The following is a 20,645-nucleotide window of genomic DNA, read 5'->3' as shown; positions in this document are numbered from 1 at the left end:
CAGCGACCAGCCCCTAAGGGAACCATTCAAAAGGGATCAAGGGCCCCCGGAGAAGCGGGAAGCTGGCCTGTAGAGAACCAGCCGCTGGGGTCCTGGGGTCTGGGGAGGCAGAGACCTGGCCAGGGTCACGGCCGGGGGGAAGAGGCAAATGTCCCGGACGGTAGAGACCGGGGTGAAGGAAGAAGGCTGCCCGCCCTGGCAGGGTCATGGACATGGGGTTCGGGGAGAGGCAGAGGTTCTGTGGGGGTCATGGGGCCCAGGGAAGAGCTGGGGTCCCGGCGATGTCATCCCTGGGTCTAGGGAGTAGGCAAGCGACCCACTGAGAGTCACGGGCTTGGGATTTGAGGAGGAGATCGCCGGCCTGGCTGGGGTTGTGCGGCCTGGCTTTGGGAGGAAGTGGCCGGGGAGGTGGTTTTGCGAGACTGTGCTCCTGGGGTCAGGAGAGAGGCGGCGACCTACCTGCCGGGGGTCATGGGCGTGGGGTCTGATGAGGAGGCAGAGGCCAGGCGGGGTCGCTGACCTTACAATCCTAAGGTAAGGGGTAAGGCGGTGCCCCGGCCCAGGAGCTTCGTGAACTCGGGGGCCTGCGGCCGGCTGAAGCAGATGACCTGACCCGGAGAGGCCAGCTCAACTCACCGGAGCTTCTAAACTCACTCTCCAGAAGAGTACCCAGTAATGGTCGCCTCTGTCGTGCGTCACCGCGATGCGTGGCGTTAGCACGGCGTGCCTGTCATCTTTCTTACCCGGGCCCGGGGCGCATGGGTGGGCCAAAAGGAGCTCAGAAGCTGGAGTGTGGACGCTGGCTGAGGATATGGGGCAACCGACCAAAAGAACTGGAGGCGTGCAACTACTTTTAAGCTGGCGTTTTAGGGTGAGCTTGAACAACTTCTGTAATTGGAAAAATAATCCATAAGTATATTTTATATGGAGTCGGAATTACTTACATGACCTTTGGCCCCCGGACTGCCTTATTTCACCTTATCCTTTTAACATTGGGAGAAGGCAATGGCACCCCACTCCGGTACTTTTGCCTGGAAAATCCTGTGGACGGAGGAGCCTCGTTGGCTGCAGTCCATGGGGTCGCTGAGGGCCAGACACTACTGAGCGACTTCACTTTCACTCTTCACTTTTCACGCATTGGAGAGGGAAATGGCAACCCACTCTAGTGTTTTTGTATGGAGAATCCCAGGGACAGAGGAGCATGGTGGGCTACCTTCTGTGGGGTCACACTGAGTCGGACACGACTGAAGTGACTTAGCTTTTAACATTGATAAATCATCCAGGCAGCTCACATGCACCGCGTTTTTTGTATAAGATTTCTTTTGGATGGGTGGGAGCGGGGATGGGGTGAGGTGGTGGTAGGTACTAAAAGATCTTTTTGTCCCTCTGCAAATTTTTTATTTGCATTTGCTCTCTTTTAGGAGGAGTTTCAAGTTCTTAGGAATTAAAGTCTCTTGCTTCTCAGTAGTATAAATATAACTTTATTGTAGTTTAGTCGCTCAGTCATGTCCAACTCTTTGCCACCCCATGGACTGTAGCCCACTAGGTTCTAGGTTCTTCTCTCCATGGGAATTCTCTAGTCAGAAATACTGGAGTGGGTCTCCATGCCCACCTCCATGGGATCTTCCCAACCCAGGAATTCAGCCCAAGTCTCTCACATTGCAGATGGATTCCTTACTGCCTGAGCCGCCTGGGAAACTGTCAAAAGTATATAGTTTTGTTGTTTGGTAGTTGAGTCCTATCTGACTCTTTGACTCTGGGGGCCAAATACTCATCTCCTAAATTGCAGGTAGATTTTTTTTTTTTTTAATTTCTGAGCTACCTGCTAAATATCTCTTGTTTAAATATGTTTTTATTTTCTGTTTATAACAATTGCAAACTTTGTGTTTTGTCTCAGTCCAGTTCAGTCACTCAGCCAGACTGTTTGCGACCCCCTAAATAGCAGGACACCAGGCCTCTTTGTCCATCACCAACTCCTGAAGTTCACTCAAACTCATATCCATTGAGTCCATGATGTCATCCAGCCATCTCATCCTCTGTCATCCACTTCTCGTCCTGCCCCCAATCCCTCCCAACATCAGAGTCTTTTCCAATGAGTCAACTCTCTGCATGAGGTAGCCAAAGTCTGGAGTTTCAGATGCAGCATCAGTCCTTCCAATAAACACCCAGGACTCATCTCCTTTAGGATGGACTGGTTGGACCTCCTTACAGTCCAAGGGACTCTCAAGAGTTCTCAAACACCACAGTTCAGAGCATCAATTCTTCAGCACTCAGCTTTCTTTATAGTCCTACTCTCCCATCCATACATGACCGCTAGAAAAACCATAGCCTTGACTAGACCAAGGCTAGATCAGGGGATATTCCTGACACAGGGATCAAACCTGTGTCTCCTGTGTTGCAGGTAGATTCTTTATCATCTGAGCCATCAGAGAAACTCATGTCAGTTCTGGAGAAAGGCAAATATTAAAACAAGTTTCTGTTTGGTTTATCACACACAGACATCTTCTCAGAGAACAAATGAGCTTTTCACTCTTGATCTATGAATGAGCTGCCACTCATCTTGTATGGATTTTTTAAAATATAAATTTATTTATTTTAATTAGAGGTTAATTACTTTACAGTATTGTATTGTTTTGGGGGACGGGGTTGGGGCCTATCTCAGTCCTTGCATGAGACAGTTTTATACCCTGGATTGGCAAAGCCTTCTGCCTCTGTGAGAGGAACATCAACAAACTCTGGGACAGAAACAAAACCTCCTCAATCCATGAAGTAAGGTGGTAGCCTACCCCAGAGGATAGGGAATTTCTGTGGGCCCATGTTCAGCAGGGCATGGGCCAGAGATGTCTGGGATGGGCACAGCCACACCTAAACAGGGGCAGGATTCTGCTAATGATAGGAAGATAAGCTCTGCTGGCTGCCTCCAGCTTCCATGGGTGGTGGGAGGTCTCAGGGCAGATGGTGGGGGTGAAGAGGAAGATTCCAGGAGAGAGTTACAAATTGGCACTTGCCTTCTTGTTTCAGAAAGCTGAATGCTAAAGAATGGATACTTTTGAACTGAGATGTTGAAGGAGACTCTTGAGAGTCCCTTGCTCTGCAAGGAAATCAGACCAATCTATCCTAAAGGATATCAATCCTAAATATGCATTGTAAGGACTGATGCGGAAGCTGAAGTTCCAGTATTTTGGCCATCTGATGGGGAGAACAAACTCATTAGAAAAGACCGTAATGCATGGAAAGATTGAAGGCAGGAAGAGAAGGGAACAACAGAGGATGAGATGGTTGGATGACAGACATGAGTTTGAAGGACAGGGAAGTCTGGCATGTGGCAGTCCATGGGGTTGCAAAGAGTTGGTCATAACTGAACAACTGAATAACAGTAATCTTGTATTGAAAGCAGAGAGATCACTGCCGACAAAGGTCCGTCTAAACTGTTTTTTCCAGTAGTCATGTGCAAGTGTGAGACATAGACCATAAAAAAAGCTGAGTGCTGAAGAATTGATGCTTTTAAACTGTGGTGCTGGAGAATGTGGCAGTGTCACTGGCGTTACACTGAACTAATTCTCACAACCACTCAGGATTATGAGGGAGTGCAGGAAGAGCTCATGAAAGAGCAACTCCTTGAGAAAATGCTAAGTGGATATTTATTAAGAATTTATCTGGAATTCAGTAACAGAGCTCAGCAAAGCAATAGTAAAACTTTGAAGATAAGGAAGATTGTTCTGCCTGCAGGATAGTATCTGCCGAGGCTGAAGTGTCAGCCAAGGTATCTGCCTTAAGTTCATGAGAAAAAGCACATAAAGAAAGGGTAAGAACAGTCTCTAGAAATCAGGACCTTGAGAAACTGACAACATGAACATTACCACAATTCCCCTCTTCTTGTTTTATTATGGAGCTTGTTGACTCTGTCCTTGTTTGAGAAACAGTGTAAGCATAGCTACAGTGTGAGTAAGGTGTGAAAACAAAGTGATTAATGTTCAGATTAAAAATAAAATACAAAAAATAATTATGAGCAATATGCATAGGAAAAACCATGGTTTCAAGTTAAGTTTAGAAAACCAGTTTTTAGGATTCAGCCGGGTTGCAGTCTCAGAGAGTGTTTGAGCATGGAATCAGAGGAATATTGTTGGAGAGCCTTTATTCATTTGACAAGTATGTTTTGTAAATATAAGATGGAATCATTAAGCATAGAATCTGTCCCTGCCAAGCCTTATTAGTTTCCTGTATCAATAATCTTTGAGGTCCCCAATTTTCTATAGTATAGTTGTAGGGGAAAAGGAGTTGTGTAGAGAAATTATTAGAATGGCAGACATACCAATTTTCCCCACTCATGTTTTGGAAACTCTTTCTTCTTCTGAAATAAGGAATTTTAATTTATCTTGTCTTAAGGAGTTTGGTCCATTCTGACATTTCTTTTCCTATTTGAGAATAATATTCTATAACTTAACTTTTCCCTGTCTAAAGCACTTGGGCTCCAAAATCACTACAGATAGTGACTGCAGGCATGAAATTAAAAGACGCTTACTCCTTGAAAGGAAAGCTATGATCAACCGAGATAGCATATTCAAAAGTAGAGACATTACTTTGCCAACAAAGATCCGTCTAGTCAAGGCTATGGTTTTTCCTGTGGTCATGTATGGATGTGAGAGTTAGACTGTGAAAAAGGCAGAGCGCTGAAGATTTGATGCTTTTGAACTGTGGTGTTGGAGAAGACTCTTGAGCGTCCCTTGGACTGCAAGGAGATCCAAGCGGGCCATTTTGAAGGAGATCAGTCCTGGGATTTCTTTGGAAAGAATGATGCTAAAGCTGAAACTCCAGTACTTTGGCCACCTCATGCGAAGAGTTGACTCATTGGAAAAGACTTTGATGCTGGGAGGGATTGGGGGCAGGAGAAGAAGGGGACGACTGAGGATGAGATGGCTTGATGGCATCACTGACTCGATGGATGTGAATCTGAGTGAAGTCCGGGAGTTTATGATGGACGGGGAGCCCTGGCGTGCTGCAACTCATGGGGTTGCAAAGCATCGGACACGACTGAGCGACTGAACTGAACTGAAAGGACTAAGTAGCACAGTGGAAATCTCTGAAATTGAGAGGAAATTCCAAGCTTGAGATCCACATATATTTCTTTCTTATCTAGAAGCAGGATAATTTGTGACTTGAAGAGATCTGTTGTAAAATCAGAGAAGGAAAAGCTGCTCTCCAAAAGATATATGATTATGCTTCCTGTCATTGTCATGCTGTTGTGCATATTGTTGTCACTGTGAAAGAGGCTAAATATTCCATTGTTTTTCACAGTTGTTTCGATAGCAAGAATGTGAATCTCTCTTGCAGTCATTCTCAGCAAGCTACTTGTCCTTCCTACAGAATATACAGGAAGGTTGAGTGTCTCTTCTCTGAAAGAGTGCATGGGTATTAATGAAGCTTTATCTGCTTTTTTTAGCATATTTACCTGTCTCATACTTTAATAAGAGTGATAAAAGTTCATGATGGTGGTAAAATTGTCTCCATGGGGAACACGCAAGAGGTATAGAGGGATCTATCTAGATTCTGAGAAGAAGATGAAGATGATATTAGGAAGATGGAAAGATGGCCAGTACAGTGACCTATTTGAAGATGTCAGAAACAAAAGGCTAGACTGCAGGTTGGATTTTCAAAACTACAATATATATGAAGTTTGCTTTAAGAAATAGGGTATTTTTAATTTTTTGGCAAAGTAGTAGTAGGGCATAAAAATGAAAATTAAATGAGTAATCAATCTCTGCATTTTGGTATTTGTTATTAATTTTGTATCTTTAAGAACCCAATCCTCAGTACTCATTTTTATCTGGAAGCGAGATTCCTGGCTGACTGCTCTCTCCCCCTTTGGACTCTCCTTTTTCTCCATCAGATCACCTCCATCTCATCCCTCCCCCTTCTCTTCTCTACCCAATTCTGAATATCTGTGTGTTACAGACAGTGGAGAACACTTAGGGAACTGATTGCTGGCTGGATCTGTCTCTCTCCTTTTGATTCCCCCCCACTCCCTTCTTTATCCTCCTGGCCACCTCTGTCTCCTTCCTCCCTCTTCTCTTCTTTGTATAACTCCGTAAACATCTCTGAGTGATCCAGACTGTGGAGCGCACATAAGGAAGTGATTACAGGCTAGCTTGCTCTTTCCTCTTTTGATTCCACCTCATCTCATTCAGGTCACCTCGAAATCCCACCTTCCTCTTCTGTTCTCCATGTAACTCTGTGAAACTCTCTGGGTGTCCCTCACTGTGGAGAGACCTTTCATCTTTAACCTAGATGTTTTATCAATGGTGCTTTATAGAAGAAGTCTTGAGACTACTGTAAAAATAAGACTGAAAACCAGAAGCAGAAGGCTTAAGTCCAAATCCTGGGAACACCAGATAACTGAATCCAGGGAACATTAATCAACAGGAGCTCATCAAACACCTCCATACCTAAACTGAAACCAAGCACCACCCAAGGGCCAACAAGTTCCAGAGGAAGACATACCAAAAAAATTCTCAAGCAACACAGGAACACAGCCATGAGCTTCAATATGCAGGCTTCCCAAAGTTACTCCAAACCCATTGACATCTCATAAATCATTAGTTAGTTAGTTCAGTCACTCAGTCGTGTCCAAGTGTTTGCAACCCCATGAATAGCAGTACACCAGGCCTCCCTGTCCATCACCATCTCCCAGAGTTCACTCAGACTCACGTCTATAGAGTCAGTGATGCCATCCAGCCATCTCGTCCTCAGTCGTCCCCTTCTCCTCCTGCCCCCAATCTCTCCGAGCATCAGGGTATTTTCCAATAAATCAACTCTTCGCAAAAAGTGGTCAAAGTATTAGAGTTTCAGCCTCAGCATCAGTCCTTCCAATGAACACCCAGGACTGGTCTTTAGGATGGACTGGCTTGATATCCTTGCAGTCCAAGGGACTCTCAAAAGTCTTGTCCAGCACCACAGTTTCAAAACCAGTTCTTCAGTGCTCAGCTTTCTTCACAGATTACTCAGCCATTAAAAAGAATGAAATTCCAGCAGTTGCAGCAAAATGGATAATCCTTTAAGTAAAAGATCACTGGAGGGAGTTACTGAAGGGAATCCAAGCAGGTGCTCTTTCCTATGATCTCAGTCCTGAGAACTGTTTGCAGCTCTGCTCATTCCTGTTTTCCAGGAACTGATGAGAAATAGAGTCCTTAAGTAATGGCACACAAAGAAACGAAACATATTTGATCCCTTAAAGTTAAAGTCCCCTGACAATACAGAAAGAAGCAGTGGTTACTGATTGGGGGAGGGTAGAGGGGAGAGGCAGGATAGAGGTAGGGCACTAAAGCACAAATGATAAAATATATATGCTACAAGGTTATATTGTATGGCACAGGGAACAGAGCCAGTACTTTACAATAACTTTAAATGGTGTATCTGTGTGCTGTGCTTAGTCGCTCAAGTTGTGTCACACTCTGCAGCCCCATGGACAGTACCTGCCAGGATTCCCATGGGGATTCTCCAGACCAGAATAGTAGAGGGGGTTGCCATGCCCTCTTCCAGGGGGTCTTCCCAAGCCAGGGGTCGAACCCAGGACTCCCACCTTGCAAATGGATTCTTTACCAGCTGAGCCGCCAGGGAAGACCAAGAACATTGGAGTGGGTAGTCTGTCCGTTCCTCAGAGAATCTTCCCAACTCAGGAATCAAACTGGGTTCTCCTGCAGTCCAAGAACACTGGAGTGGGTAGCCTGTCCCTTCCCCAGGGGATCTTCTGGATCTAGGAGTCAAACCAGGGTCTCCTTCATTGCAAGACAGATACTTTCCCAGCTGAGCTACCCTCAAGGCCTTTAAATGGGCGTAGCATCTAGAAAAATTGGGAATTGCTATGCTGCACAGCTGAAATGAAGAGTAGCATAAATGAACTACACTGCAAAATGAAGGTAAAGAAAGAAACACATAGTAATGATAGGGCTGTCAGCAGTGTGGCAGAAAGTGAAAGCAGCTCCCTGGCCCTCCAGGGGTGGAAGAAGGCAGAAGGTGCACCTACCTGGACTGGTACTGGCCCAGCAGAGAGGGGCAGGTGTCTAGGCAGGCCAACAGGTGCAGCTGGCTCAGACTGGCTATCAGAGAACTTTGGTATGCCAGGAGTGTGGCTTCCAGCTCAGCTCATTCCTTCTGGGGGAAAAAAATAAATAAAAAGATGCAGGTGACTCAGGAACTTCACACCAAGGATCATTTCCTGCCAAAAATAGACTGAGAGGTGGAAATCATTTGTGTGATTCATGGCATCACTGTCAGGTACTTCCTGTTAAAATCTGGGCACAAGCACTTCTGGTACAGCTTCCTTACTGGAGAACTGACCTGAGCACAGCATGACTATCACTAGCTCCCAGGGGCAAGCAAGCCCTGAGGCTGCCAAAATGATTTTTTTTTAATATTTTTAAAGTTGTTTTTTAATTTTTTTCAGCATACGGAATCCTGGTTTCCTGACTGGGGATAAAGCCCACAGCCGTTGCACTGGAAGCTGGGCTGTAACCACTAGACTGCAAGGGAAGTCCGCCACATTTTTTCTAGGTAAGAAGATACATACATCTTGCCTTCCCTTTCCTATCTTCCCAACAAAACCACAGCAGCATCTTTTGTCTTTCCCATGTCAGTACAACTTTGCAGACACCCTTGTCCTCCATGAAGGGAGGGAATGGCCTGCAGAAACCTGAGCTGGGTGCCACAGTGTTGGATGCATTTATTTATCCACTCACTTAACTTAAGTGAACATGGCTGTCCTGGAGTCAACAGGGAGTGTGTGCGTGCGTGTGTGTGTGCGTGTGTGTCTGTGCTCATCACTCAGTCATATGTGTGTGTGTGTGTATTTGTTAGTCACTCAGTCATATCGGAAACCCATGCCAGGCTCTTCTGTCCATGGGATTGGTGTGTGTGTGTGTCTATGTTAGTCACTCAGCTGTATATGACTCTTTGCAACCCCATGGACTGTAGCCCTCCAGGCTCATCTGTCCATGGGATTCTCCAGGCAAGAATACTGGAGTGGGTTGCATTTCCCTTCTCTGGGGGATCTTTCTGACTCAGGGCTCGAATAGAGGTATCTTGCATTGCAGTCAGATTCTTCATCATCTGAGACACCAAGGAAGTGCTAACTGGGACCACTGGACACGTATTGCTCTGAGCCTGTCAGAGTTCAGTGGGGACTCTGTGTGTGTGTGTGTGTGTGTGTGTGTGTGTGTGTGTGTTTGTCATTCAGTCATATCCAAATCTTTGCAAACCCAGGCTCCTCTGTCCATGTGATTGGGGCGTGTATTTGTGTGTGTTAGTCACTTAGTCTTAGCTCACTCTTTACAATCCATTGGACTGGAGCCTGACAGTAGCCAGGCTCCTCTCTGTCCATGGGATTCTCCAGGTAAGGATACTGGACTGGGTTCTCATTCCCTTCTACAGGAGATCTTCCCAACCCAGGATTCAACCCTGGTTTCTTGCATTGCAGGAAGATTCTTTGCCATCTGAGCCACCAGGGAAGCCCTAATGGGGACCAGTGAACACATATTGCCCTGAGCCTGTCAGAGTGACTTAAGTCATCCAAGGGCCCCCCCATGGTGGGAATCATCATGCTCTAGGCCATCAGGATCCAGTCCATCCCTACCAGGGCTTTTTAATTTGGCAGGAGCTTTCCCTTCCCCCACCATGTTCACCACCATCCATGACTGCTTATTATGGTTTGACCGCATGTGCCCAGGTGTTGCAAATCTTTGCAGCTGCCATTATGAATGTCACAGAGATTCCAGTGCAAGCTGCTGGGTGAGGAGATGGTGTATATATGCCTCTCCTCCTCCTACAATTTAGGACAGGGCTAAGCTTGCTACGGACAACTTCAAATTGGAGCTAAAGGGAACAACTGAGACTCTAAGTACCTGATGCATGTCATTCTTCCAACAGGCAAGAACAGTAAAGATTCTTATGTAACAATGAGTAGTAATGAAAACCAAGAAAGTATTTATAACAGAAACCTTCCAATTACTCAGATAATTAGTGAGGAAAAAAACAAACAATCAAAAAACCCTATGGGTGCCACAAATGCAGAAAATGTTGACTTGACTGTCCATGAATTGAAGCAGAGAATGGATGAATCCATTGCACCTCGGGAGTAAAGTGATTGTAAAACCAAGACTGTACCTCATAAAGCTTCTCAAAATCCTCATAAGGAAGCTTCTGGCCATGTGAATTTCATTTTCAAAAGGCTTTTTCTATGCTATAATATCCAGAATGTCATTCATCTTCCTTCACAGGTAATCAGTGAAGGGAGAAAACTAGACAGACTGCAGGAAAAGGAAAGAGAGTCTCAGAAAAGCAAAGGCCTCACACTGTGTGGCAACTCACTGCAACTGTGTAACTAAAAAGAGTGGGAAACCAGCTGTTTTACTGGGAGGATCTCCATAGTGAGAGGAGTAAATTTTTTTCATCCTGTTTTAAAAGTTAATATAGGCAGACCACAGAGTTATTCTAAGTTGGGTTCCAGACCCTCACAATGAAGCAAATATTGTAATAAAGCTAGACATAGGAATGCTTTGGTTTCCCAGTGCATATAAAATTGTGTTTACACTACATTTGAGTCTACCGAGTGTGCAATAATATGTCTAAGAAAACAATGTACAGATCTTTTTTTAAATTAAAAAAATGCTTACCATCATCTGGGCCTTCTGAGTCTCAGTAGTAATATGAATAATGTCAAGGATCACTGGCCACAGATACCATAACAAATGTGATAGTAAAAAAAAAAAAATAAATAAAAAGAAAAGAAAAAAAAAAAAAAAAAAAAAAGAAAGAAATACTGTGAGAATTACCAAAATGTGAGACACAAAGAGACAAAGTAAGCAAGTACTGTTGGAAGAATATCACGAACAGACTAACTAATAGCACTAACAGCTTGAGAGGGCTGCCCCATTGTTTAATCTGTTAAAAACAAAACAAAACACCAGGATCTCTGAAGCACAATTCAGCCAAGAATGTCTACATGTGGGTTTCACAGATGGCTCAGTGGCCAAGAGGCAACCTGCCAATGAAAGGAGTCAGGAGATGCAGCTTCCATCACTAGGTTGGGAAGATCCTTTGGAGAAGGAAATGGCAACTCACTCCCATATTCTTGCCTGGGAATCACATGGACAGAGAAGCCTGGGGTGCATGGGGTCACAAAGAATCAAACCCGATTTAGTGACTAAACAACAAGGTCTATACACAGATACATGTTTCTACTTTGAGAAGACACAGCCAGTGTTCACAGTGCTAATTATGGCTTTTAAAAACAAATGAAAGCACAGTGGAAACTGTTGTACCCACAAACTCTAAGTGAGGAACTGGGGCTCAGTGAAATTTTCCTAAAATGTGTGTGCTCTTGTCAGATCTTCAGACTTTCCTCAAATATAATAAACATATTTGGGAATCAAGGGAGGTTCCCTGATAGAACAACTGATAAAGAATCCACCTGCAGTGAAGGAGATCCTGGTTCAATTTCTTGGTTCAAGACGATTCCCTGGAGAAGGGATTAGCTACCCATCCACTCCAGTATTCTTGGGCTTCTCTTGTGGCTCATCTGGTAAATAATCTGCCTGCAATTCAGGAGACCTGGCTTTGATCCCTGGGTTGGGAAGATGTCCTGGAGAAGGGAAAGGCTACCCATTCAAGTATTCTGGATTGGAGAATTTTCCCTGGACTGTCCATTGGGCCACAAAGAGTCAGATATTGCCCAGCGATTTTTACTTTTCAGGTAGTTTGTCAGCCCCGCTGGTGGCTAAACAACAGCATGTTTTTTTTTTTTTTTTTTTCCCCTTCTTCTTTTTAAAAATAGTGTATTTTTTTAAATATATTTATTTATTTGGCTGCATTGGATCTTAGTTGTGGCATGCCAGGATCTTTATTGCATCTGGTAGCATCTTTCCTTGCATCTAGTTGTGGTGTTCAAGCTTTCTTGCCGCACAAAATATGGGATCCTGTTTCCATGACCAGGGGTTGTACGGGCATCTCCTGAATTGCAAGACAACTGCAAGCACTGAACAGCTGGGGAAGTGGCCCCTGGAGTTGTCTGGATGAGAGATAGGATGGCATTTGGCTGAGAGCTGGTCTCTGACATCACAGTCATTGGGACCAGACTGGGCAGGAAAGCACAGGGGACCAAACTCTCTGGCACCACTTAGAGTTCTCAGTTGGAATAGACACAGGAGGGGCGATATAAGACACTCATCTCAGACTTGTGTTTCTTCTATACAATATAAACACTCGGTGGTGGTGGTGGTGGTGGTGTAGTCGCTAAGTTGTGTCTGACTGTTGTGAATCCATGGACAAAAGATCTTGGCAGGCAGGCTACAGTCCATGAGATTCTCTAAGCAAGAATACTGGAGTGGATTTCTATTTCCTTCTACAATAAATATTTGAGTGGCTTTCAACCACCAGGAGACTGCCAGCGTGGGACCTTTGAGACATGGCTGCAGGGTGCACAAGCCACAAGTTAACTAGTGAAGTCACTCAGTCATGTCCGGCTCTTTCTGATGCCATGGACTGTAAGCTTACCACGCTCCTCCCTTCATGGGATTTTCTCCAGGCAAGAGTCGGTTGCCATTTCCCTTCCCCAGGGGATCTTCCTGATCCCAGGGATCAAACCCAGGTCTCCCACATTGCCCGGAGATGCTTTGCAGTTGAGCAACCAGCAATGGGCCACAGGATGTGCCAAATCAGGTGAGTAAGATGCCCCACTGTGAGTGGACAAGAGATACCTGTTCAGGGTTAACTGCCTCATATGTATACGTAGGGAAGACTGACACCTAAGCTAAAGTGCCCTTGAGCCCTCGGGGAGGAAGAGCCCCCAGAAGACATTAGACGGGAGTGGACCTGAGTGCTACTGAAGGAATGCCACCCTCCCTCACTGTGGGCCACAACCAGACACAAGCCAGCCTGGCTGCAGAAAACCAGCAAAGATGTGTGCCCCTTTCTGGGAGAGAGGAGGATGGGGTAACTCACCCCAGAGATATTCAAAGCCAGGCAGGCAGTGATGCTCGGGAGAAAAGAGCACAGATCTGGCTGTTACAGGGAGGTGCTGACGCCCCTGGTGTGGGGAGCTCTGAACTCCAGCAGCTCCACAAACAGAATGGGGCTGAGTTTAAGCCATGCCCACTGGGAGACTAACAGTGTGACTGGTAACCCCAAGAAATAGAAGAGACATCCTTTCTACTCCAATGTCTACTGCGGCTTGGACATCTTACATCAAACATGCGTATTGTAGAAAATATGGCACATTTAAAAACTAGAAGTCAGGTAAGGCAACAAAGGATAGTAACCCATAACCTAAAGATGACCATGAGTAACATCTCTCTGCATCTTTTTCCCCGTCAGATAGTTCAAAAAGTCCTGAAGACGTGGTGGGGTCTTTCTCTCTGCAGCCTTCTGGATTGGGTGAGCATTTCTCCATGCCCCTGTCACTCTTCTAAAATGTCTTCCTTTTGGCTGTGTGACATACATGATCCTAGTTCCTGATCTGGGAATAAACCTAGGCCTTCTGCATTGGTAGCAGAGAGTCTTAACCACTGAACCACCAGGAAAGTACCTGAAGTGTCACTTTTAATATGGCCTAGTATTCCTTCCATGTAAATGCTGAAAAACTATGGTGTTGACTAGTAAAACACTAGCTTGTCTAGTTTCCAAATCAAATTATCTGTCTGAAGGAGGGTTCCCTGAAACCTCTTCCACAAAGTGAAAGAAAGTGAAGTTGCTCAGTCATGTCCAACTCTTTGCAACTCCATAGACTGTAGTCTACCAGGCTTCTCTGTCTGTGGGATTTTTCAGGCAAGAGTACTGGAGCGGGTTGCCATTTCCTTCTCCAGGGAGCCTTTCCAACCCAGGGATCGAACCCGGCTATCCCGCATTGTAGGCAGACGCTTTACCATCTGAGCCACCAGGGAAGCTCAGAGTGCACACCAAAATTAATCTCTGTTTGAAAAAGAAACTGTAGCCCACTGGGCTCCTCTGTCAATGGGATTTCCAGGCAAGAATACTGGAGTGGGTTGGCATTTCCTTCTCCAGGGATCTCACCAACCCAGGGATCAACCTCAGGTCTCCTGCACTATGGGTAGACTCTCTGCCCTCTGAGCCACAAGGGAATCCCAGTATAATTTATTATTAAAAGTAATTTTACATGGAAGGTAGTGTATTTTTTGAAGGAAGAGGTTTAGATCACAAATACTGAAAATGCTAGGACACCACTGAAAATTAAGAATGGATCTAGATATTGAAATTAATTTTTTAGAAAGGAATTATTAAAATAAGCACTTGAATGAAATGTTCACAATCTCATGGAATTCTCTCAAAAATAAATAAATAAAAATAATGTGAGTGCTGGGTTATTTTCCAAATGCAGCAAAACAGCCACTGCGTGAGAAAATAAGCACAGCCTGCATGTGGTCCTGACAAGCATGAAGGGTCTGACAATACAGGGTCTGCAGGCTGGGAGGACAGTGAGAAAGGCAGGACCTGGCTGGACACCATGACAGGAGAACCACAGGATGTGTGGGCTGCAGGTGACACTGGCCATGGGAAGAGTTCTTGGGAAATAAAATTGACAGTGATGCTTAAGGGCATGTTAAAAGCAAGAGTCTGAGTGGATGGCAGTGGGGAGGGCCTTGCAGATAAAAGGAGAGCCTGGAAAGTCCTGCAAATTCTTCCCACATAGTACTGGAAACAGAGAGGTCTGAGTACTGGGTACTACTGAGATGAGCTCCAGGCAGGGAGCCCCTAGAGCTTTGGGAGGCAGGGTGACAGAGGTCTGTGTGATGTGGACAGTGTGCCTGGGCTGGAGGAGAGCAAAACTGCCAATACCCCTTTTATTAAGTTTTTTGAAATCAGCAAAACACCACCCTACAGACACTAGGAGAAGAGTCTTGAGAGTCACTGGCACTGCAAGGAGATCCAACCAGCCCATCCTAAAGGATATCAACCCTGAATCGGAAGAATTAATGCTGAAATTGAAGCTCCAATACTCTGGCCACCTGATGGGAACTGACTAATTGGAAAAGACCCAGATGCTGTGAAAGATTGAAGGTGGGAGGAGAAGGGGCTGACAGAGGATGAGACAGTTGGATGGCATCAGCAACTCGATGGACATGAGTATGAGCAAACTCCATGAGATGGTGATGAACAGGGAGGCCTGATGTGCTACAGTGCATGGCATCACCAGTAGTTGGAAAAACTGTGCCATTGAATAACAGATACTGAATGAAGCCTTGTCCTGAGCTGCAGCTGCCTTCCTGTCCTGGTCAAGCCTCTCTGTCTCCACAGCTGTCTCTGCCTCCCACCACTCCAAGGTCCCTGCAACTCAGCTCTGCAATCAGGCCCTCGCTCTGCAACCCTCAGGTGTTCCCAGCAGCCAGAGAGTGACACTCAGGTCCCTGAGGAGCTGTTGTGTACTCCCTGTGTGGGCTGCCTGTGATGGCAGAAGGCCTCCTGGCTATTCGGAGGCAAGGCAGGATCTGGGGTAGATGCACAGCTCTAGCTCCAGGATAATCCCTACCCCCACCCCTAGCATCTCCTCATCCAGCCTCTTTAGGAGACCCTGGCATCACTGACATAGGTCCACATCTGTGTCTCCAGCCTGGCTCAGTCTTTAGAGGACACCTCAATTCAGACGTTCACTTCCAGCTCTCCCTCGTCACATCAGGGCCACCACTTTTCAGAGCTTTCCTGGTCCCTGCCCATCACCTCGTCAGCTGCCAGCGCCCCAAGGGCAGGAAGCAATGGTATGATGTTGGTCGCCTAGCTGGAGTGTTTCCGACATACTGTTTAGTGGTGGAGTGTTCTCGGCTCCCTCCCCACCTGCAGTGATCTGACAACACATCATTATTGGTGAAAGGTGTAAGAGGCCAGTAATTCCTGCCTTTATACACAAGGAGAAAGAGGCACAGATAAAAATTCCCCAGGGACCTCAATGGCAGAAACTGACATCAGACATCAAAGCAGCATTTTAGGCAAATGCCATGGCTGAGTAGCAGCATTTGCATGATATAAAAGCTTCAGGGTTACACTCCATGAAGCTTTGGCACCCCTTATCTGTCCCCTAGCTTGTCTTGTTCCCCAGGCGTATTCACAGGAAAGACCACATAGATAAGCCACATAATGAACACAGGCAGCAGGGGAGGAGACAGTGACTGGTGCCAGAGTCCAGCTCCAGCAGCCAGGAATTCAACCTGAAGGGATGGGCAGTGTCAACGAGAAGCTGAGGCAGCTGTTTTTTTGGACTGCCTGTTTATTTCAAGCTTATGATTCTCTTTTATTCTTTTACAAAAGCATTGGATCAGAGGTTTGATATTTTTAGTTCCCATTGACACAGATTTTTTTTTTTTCAAAAATCATTGTTGACCCTCAAAAGGAGTGCCTTCCTCAGTGATTCTGTTATCTACTTTTTCTCATGTGTCCTTGTGAATACATTGTAACTCATGCTAGTGTCTGAGCTGCATACCACATTCCTCATTTTAATTCTTATCTTTCTAAGTCCTGTTTGCCCCTAGTATCCTACGTTCACTATTTCTTCGAAAGGGCTTCTAGCTAATAATATATCTAAAGTCTCTAATTTCTATAAGCTATAGTAGAATATGCTAACATTACAGCAATCCTTAAATCTTTAGCTTCTAACTATTTTAATTATTCCAAAGCCCTAAATTTAGCAAACTCCTTTGCAGTAAACACTTTTCTCACACATAGGCTTCAGATAGGAATCCCTCCCATGGTCTCAAGCTGTGGACTCTGTGCTCACCCTGGAACACTCTTTTGTAAAAGTCCTTGAACAAATGTCAGTGATTAACTTTATAAATTATTCTTTGAGCACAGCTGCAGAAGGCTTTACGCCTTCTCATGCTCCTCTCAAAAACAATAAGCACCTTAATACTCTCTTCAGTCAACTCAGGTGAGGAAAGGAACAAACAAGTCAGAATCACAAAGCCTAGCTCCTTAATTCCGGATCTGTGCCTATGGAACAAAGGGAGGGGTTTTAGGCCATGCTTCTATTTTGTCAGTAATGCCTAATGCAGCTCCGGACAGAATGGGCTGTTTTTCTGTTAACTTATGAAAAGGGGTTGGGGGGGGGCAATTATCTCATCCAGCACTGTTGCTGTTGCTGTTTAGTGGGTTAGTCATGTCCAACTCTTTTGCAATCCCAGTGGCTGTAGCCCACCAGTCTCCTCTGTCCGTGCGGCTCTCCAGCAAGAATACTGGAGTGGATTGCACTTCTATCTCCAAGGAATCTTCCTGATTCAGGGATGGAACCCTGGATTGGCAGGTGGATTCTTTACCCACTGAGACATCAGCAAAGCCCAACCCAGGCACAGCAACACTAAAAAAGGTTTGTCCAAACTACCAGAAATCTTAGCGCATATATCCAATTGTTGAACATATGGTTTCAGTCAACTCGATGTTTTTGTAAAGGTACCAACCAAACTCTCTGGTTTCATTTCAACCCTATAATGAATATTTTGGTAAAGATACCACAGACTTTCAAAGGAACAACCATTAACATGACTAAATATAAGTTAAAAATAAAAACAAAAAAGGTGCAACTATTAACATAACTAAATATAAATGAACAAAACTAAATATAACATAAGTACATACAAGGTACAGAGTCTGTGAGTCTTGAGGGTATGCAAACAAAAATATGTGCAACATTCTCTGAGTGCCTTAATATATTAGAAACCATCACCTTTTCCACACCACATTTCATCAACATCACTCGGCATGCCTTTCAATGGAAACTAAATCTTAACTGTTTACCATTCTCTTCTTGGCTCAGAATAGGAAACATCTCACATAATTCACCTGATTCATTTGCTTAAACCATATACTAAATATACATCTGAAAAGAAGCACCCTTTCCCCAAATAAAGCAGTTATGTTCCATATGTGTGTGTGTGTTTTTCCCCCTCCTGATTTTATCTAATAAAAACAAGTCTGATCTATGTGGTGTTTCTTGTTCCCCTCCCGATTTTATGTAATAAAAACAATGACAGACAACAGCCCAAGCAAGTCAGCATGTGTCCAATATAAACCTGTGGTTTCTATTTTAACAAGAAAACAAGCATAGTAGCCAGCAGCCATAAGCCCCCAAATGGTCAAAACAGCAACATTTCCCCTGAAATGTGAATGAAAGGTCTCAGACCACTCTGCAGAAGCATCCCCAATAAGACAGACACCCTGGAACATGCTGAGTTTCTGCCTGAGGAAGAGCTCACCAGGAGGGGAAAGTGAGAAGAAAGGAGGAGTAGAAGGGAGGGGAGGGGAGAATGGGAGAATGAGGGGAGAAGGGGGGAATGGGAGGGAGGGAGCGAGAAGTTGAGGGGGAGGGGGAAGGAGAGGGAAGGTGAAACAGACAGCAGTGGGGAGGAAGAAGGGGGGAGATGGAAGAGGGAGAGAGAGATGGGCAAGGGGGAGAGTAGGGGAAGGGAGAAGCAGGGTGTGTGTGTTGGGGGGAGAGTGGCGGGGAGAGAGAAGCAGCTCCAGAAGGACATGCATCCCCCTGAACACAGAGTTTGTGTCCCAGGAAGAATTCTGGAGAAGTGGAGGGGGTGGGAATAAGGGAGGCGAGAGGGAGAAGGGGAAAGGGAGAAGTGGGGAGGGGGAGAAAGAGAAGGAAGAGGAATGGGAGAAGGGGGATGGGGAGAGGAGAAAGAGGAAAGGCAGGAGGGGGAGGGGAGGGGAGAAGGGGGAGGGGAAGAAAGGAGAGGTTGGTTAGAAGGGAGAGGAATGGGAGAAGGGGAGAGAGAGAGAAGAAGGGTAAGGGAGAAAGCAGAAGTGGAGGGGAGGGGGAGGAGGGTGGGAGAAAAAGAGGGGTGGAGAGAAGGAGGGTGAACGGGACAGGGAGAAGAGAGAGGAGAGATAGAAGGGGGGAGATTCGAGGGGAAGAGAGAAGTGCGTGGAGAGGAGAAGAGAGGGAAGGGAGGGGGAGAAACAGAAGGGGAGCAGACGGGAAAGATAGGGAGGAGTAAAGCTTCTCCAGTAAGACAGACATCCTTGAACATACAGAGTTTCTGTCCCAGGAAGAGCTTTCAAGGCGGAGAGGGGGCTTGGAAGAAGGGAGGGGAGGGGCAGAAGGGAGGGGAGAAGGGGAAGAGGGGGAGGGGAGAAGGAGCAAAGAGGAGACACAACTTACCATTCCGAGCCACCCCTCTCCTCTTGCAGGTTCAGGAGCATCTGCTTTCATCACTGCTGGGGCCACACACAGAGCTGCCTACTCAAGGACAGTTCCAAAGAGCCAGTGGCAGAGGGGAGGCCGGAAACGATGCTGGCTCGGTGGATGCCGGGGACTCTTTGCGGCTCAGGGCTGTGGAGAAACATGCTTTAAAAGTGTCACCACGCCACCATGTCTGGCTAACCCTCACTGCCTCCAGCAAAAACCTGCCTCCCTGGGTGTTAATCTGCTCCTATATGTGAGTTTAGTGGATGGAAGGCTTTAAGGCTTCCAGCAAAGAGGCAGAAAGTAACAACGTATCTGCCTTGTGGACATTGTGGTCCTGGAAAAACGGCTCACAGCAGTGGGTGGATGGCTCGAGAGTGAGAGGAAGGATAAAGTGGCAGGTGAAGTTCATTGTAAACAAAACTCATATTTACCAGATAAATGTGGCAGTAGGATCAAAAGAGCTATTCCGAGCCTCACAGTATGGTTTATGGCATGATACTCAGAAGACGTTTTCTGAACGGTGATTGAAATTCCATGCATTCCTAAAAGGGAATTGAGGATGGTGGATGAAGTTCTGGCACTATGCACACAGGGCTTTTAGTTCATGTTTGACAACACCCAGCAGACACAGCCTGAACCCAGCACTGGCAAGAACTCCCCCTTCCTCCGTGGATTTCCAACAGAGAGAGGCTTACAAACAACCTTGTCAATCAGGAAAACTCTGCAAGTGACCCAATTTGGGGTCTTAACCTTTTCCAAGCACATTTGCTTAAGCTAATGGCATGACTGTGGTGGCCCTCAGGGAAATATCAGTGCCCATATCCCTCCCACACCTGCCCATCAGAATGGGCAGGGTGGGGAAGATAGCACAGGTGACAGGTGTACCAGAGACAGACTGGAGAAGAGGCTTCCAAATCCGCCTAAACTTCCCAGTGTGCAGCAGTTCCCTGGCCAACAAATAAGAGAACAAGGCACCCAGAAGGAAGTCCAGTAGCTCTCCCTGCTCCATGGGTCCTCTGACACCCCAGAATATGCCATGATAAGCCTGGGTGTCTCGGAGGAGGATGTAAGTGCACCCCAGGGCTCCTCTGACCTTTCTTTGTTACCAGACAAGACAACCCTGAGAGGCAGTGCCAGCTCTCACCTAACTGGGAAAAAAGCTTGCCTGAGGACAGACAGTGAGATGGATTCCTGGCCTCCAAGGCATTACCCTCTTCTAAATGACAACAAGATACATGGGGCCTGGGGCCCAAGAAACCAGACACCCCCACTTTGTGAAGCCAGCCCACGACCATCCTCACTGGCCCTGGGCGCTCTGCACTTGGCAAAGATGAGGAGGACAAACACAGCAGATGTCACTAGCAGGAGGGAAGTATGTCCACCACAATTCCCACTTTGGTACTGCCCTGGTGGTCCAGTGGTGAAGAATCTGCCTGCCAATCCAGGGGACATGGTTTCG

Source organism: Capra hircus, unplaced genomic scaffold (assembly GCF_001704415.2).
Source record: "Capra hircus breed San Clemente unplaced genomic scaffold, ASM170441v1, whole genome shotgun sequence".
NCBI lineage: Eukaryota > Metazoa > Chordata > Mammalia > Artiodactyla > Bovidae > Capra > Capra hircus.
Note: the sequence above shows the minus strand (reverse complement) of the source record.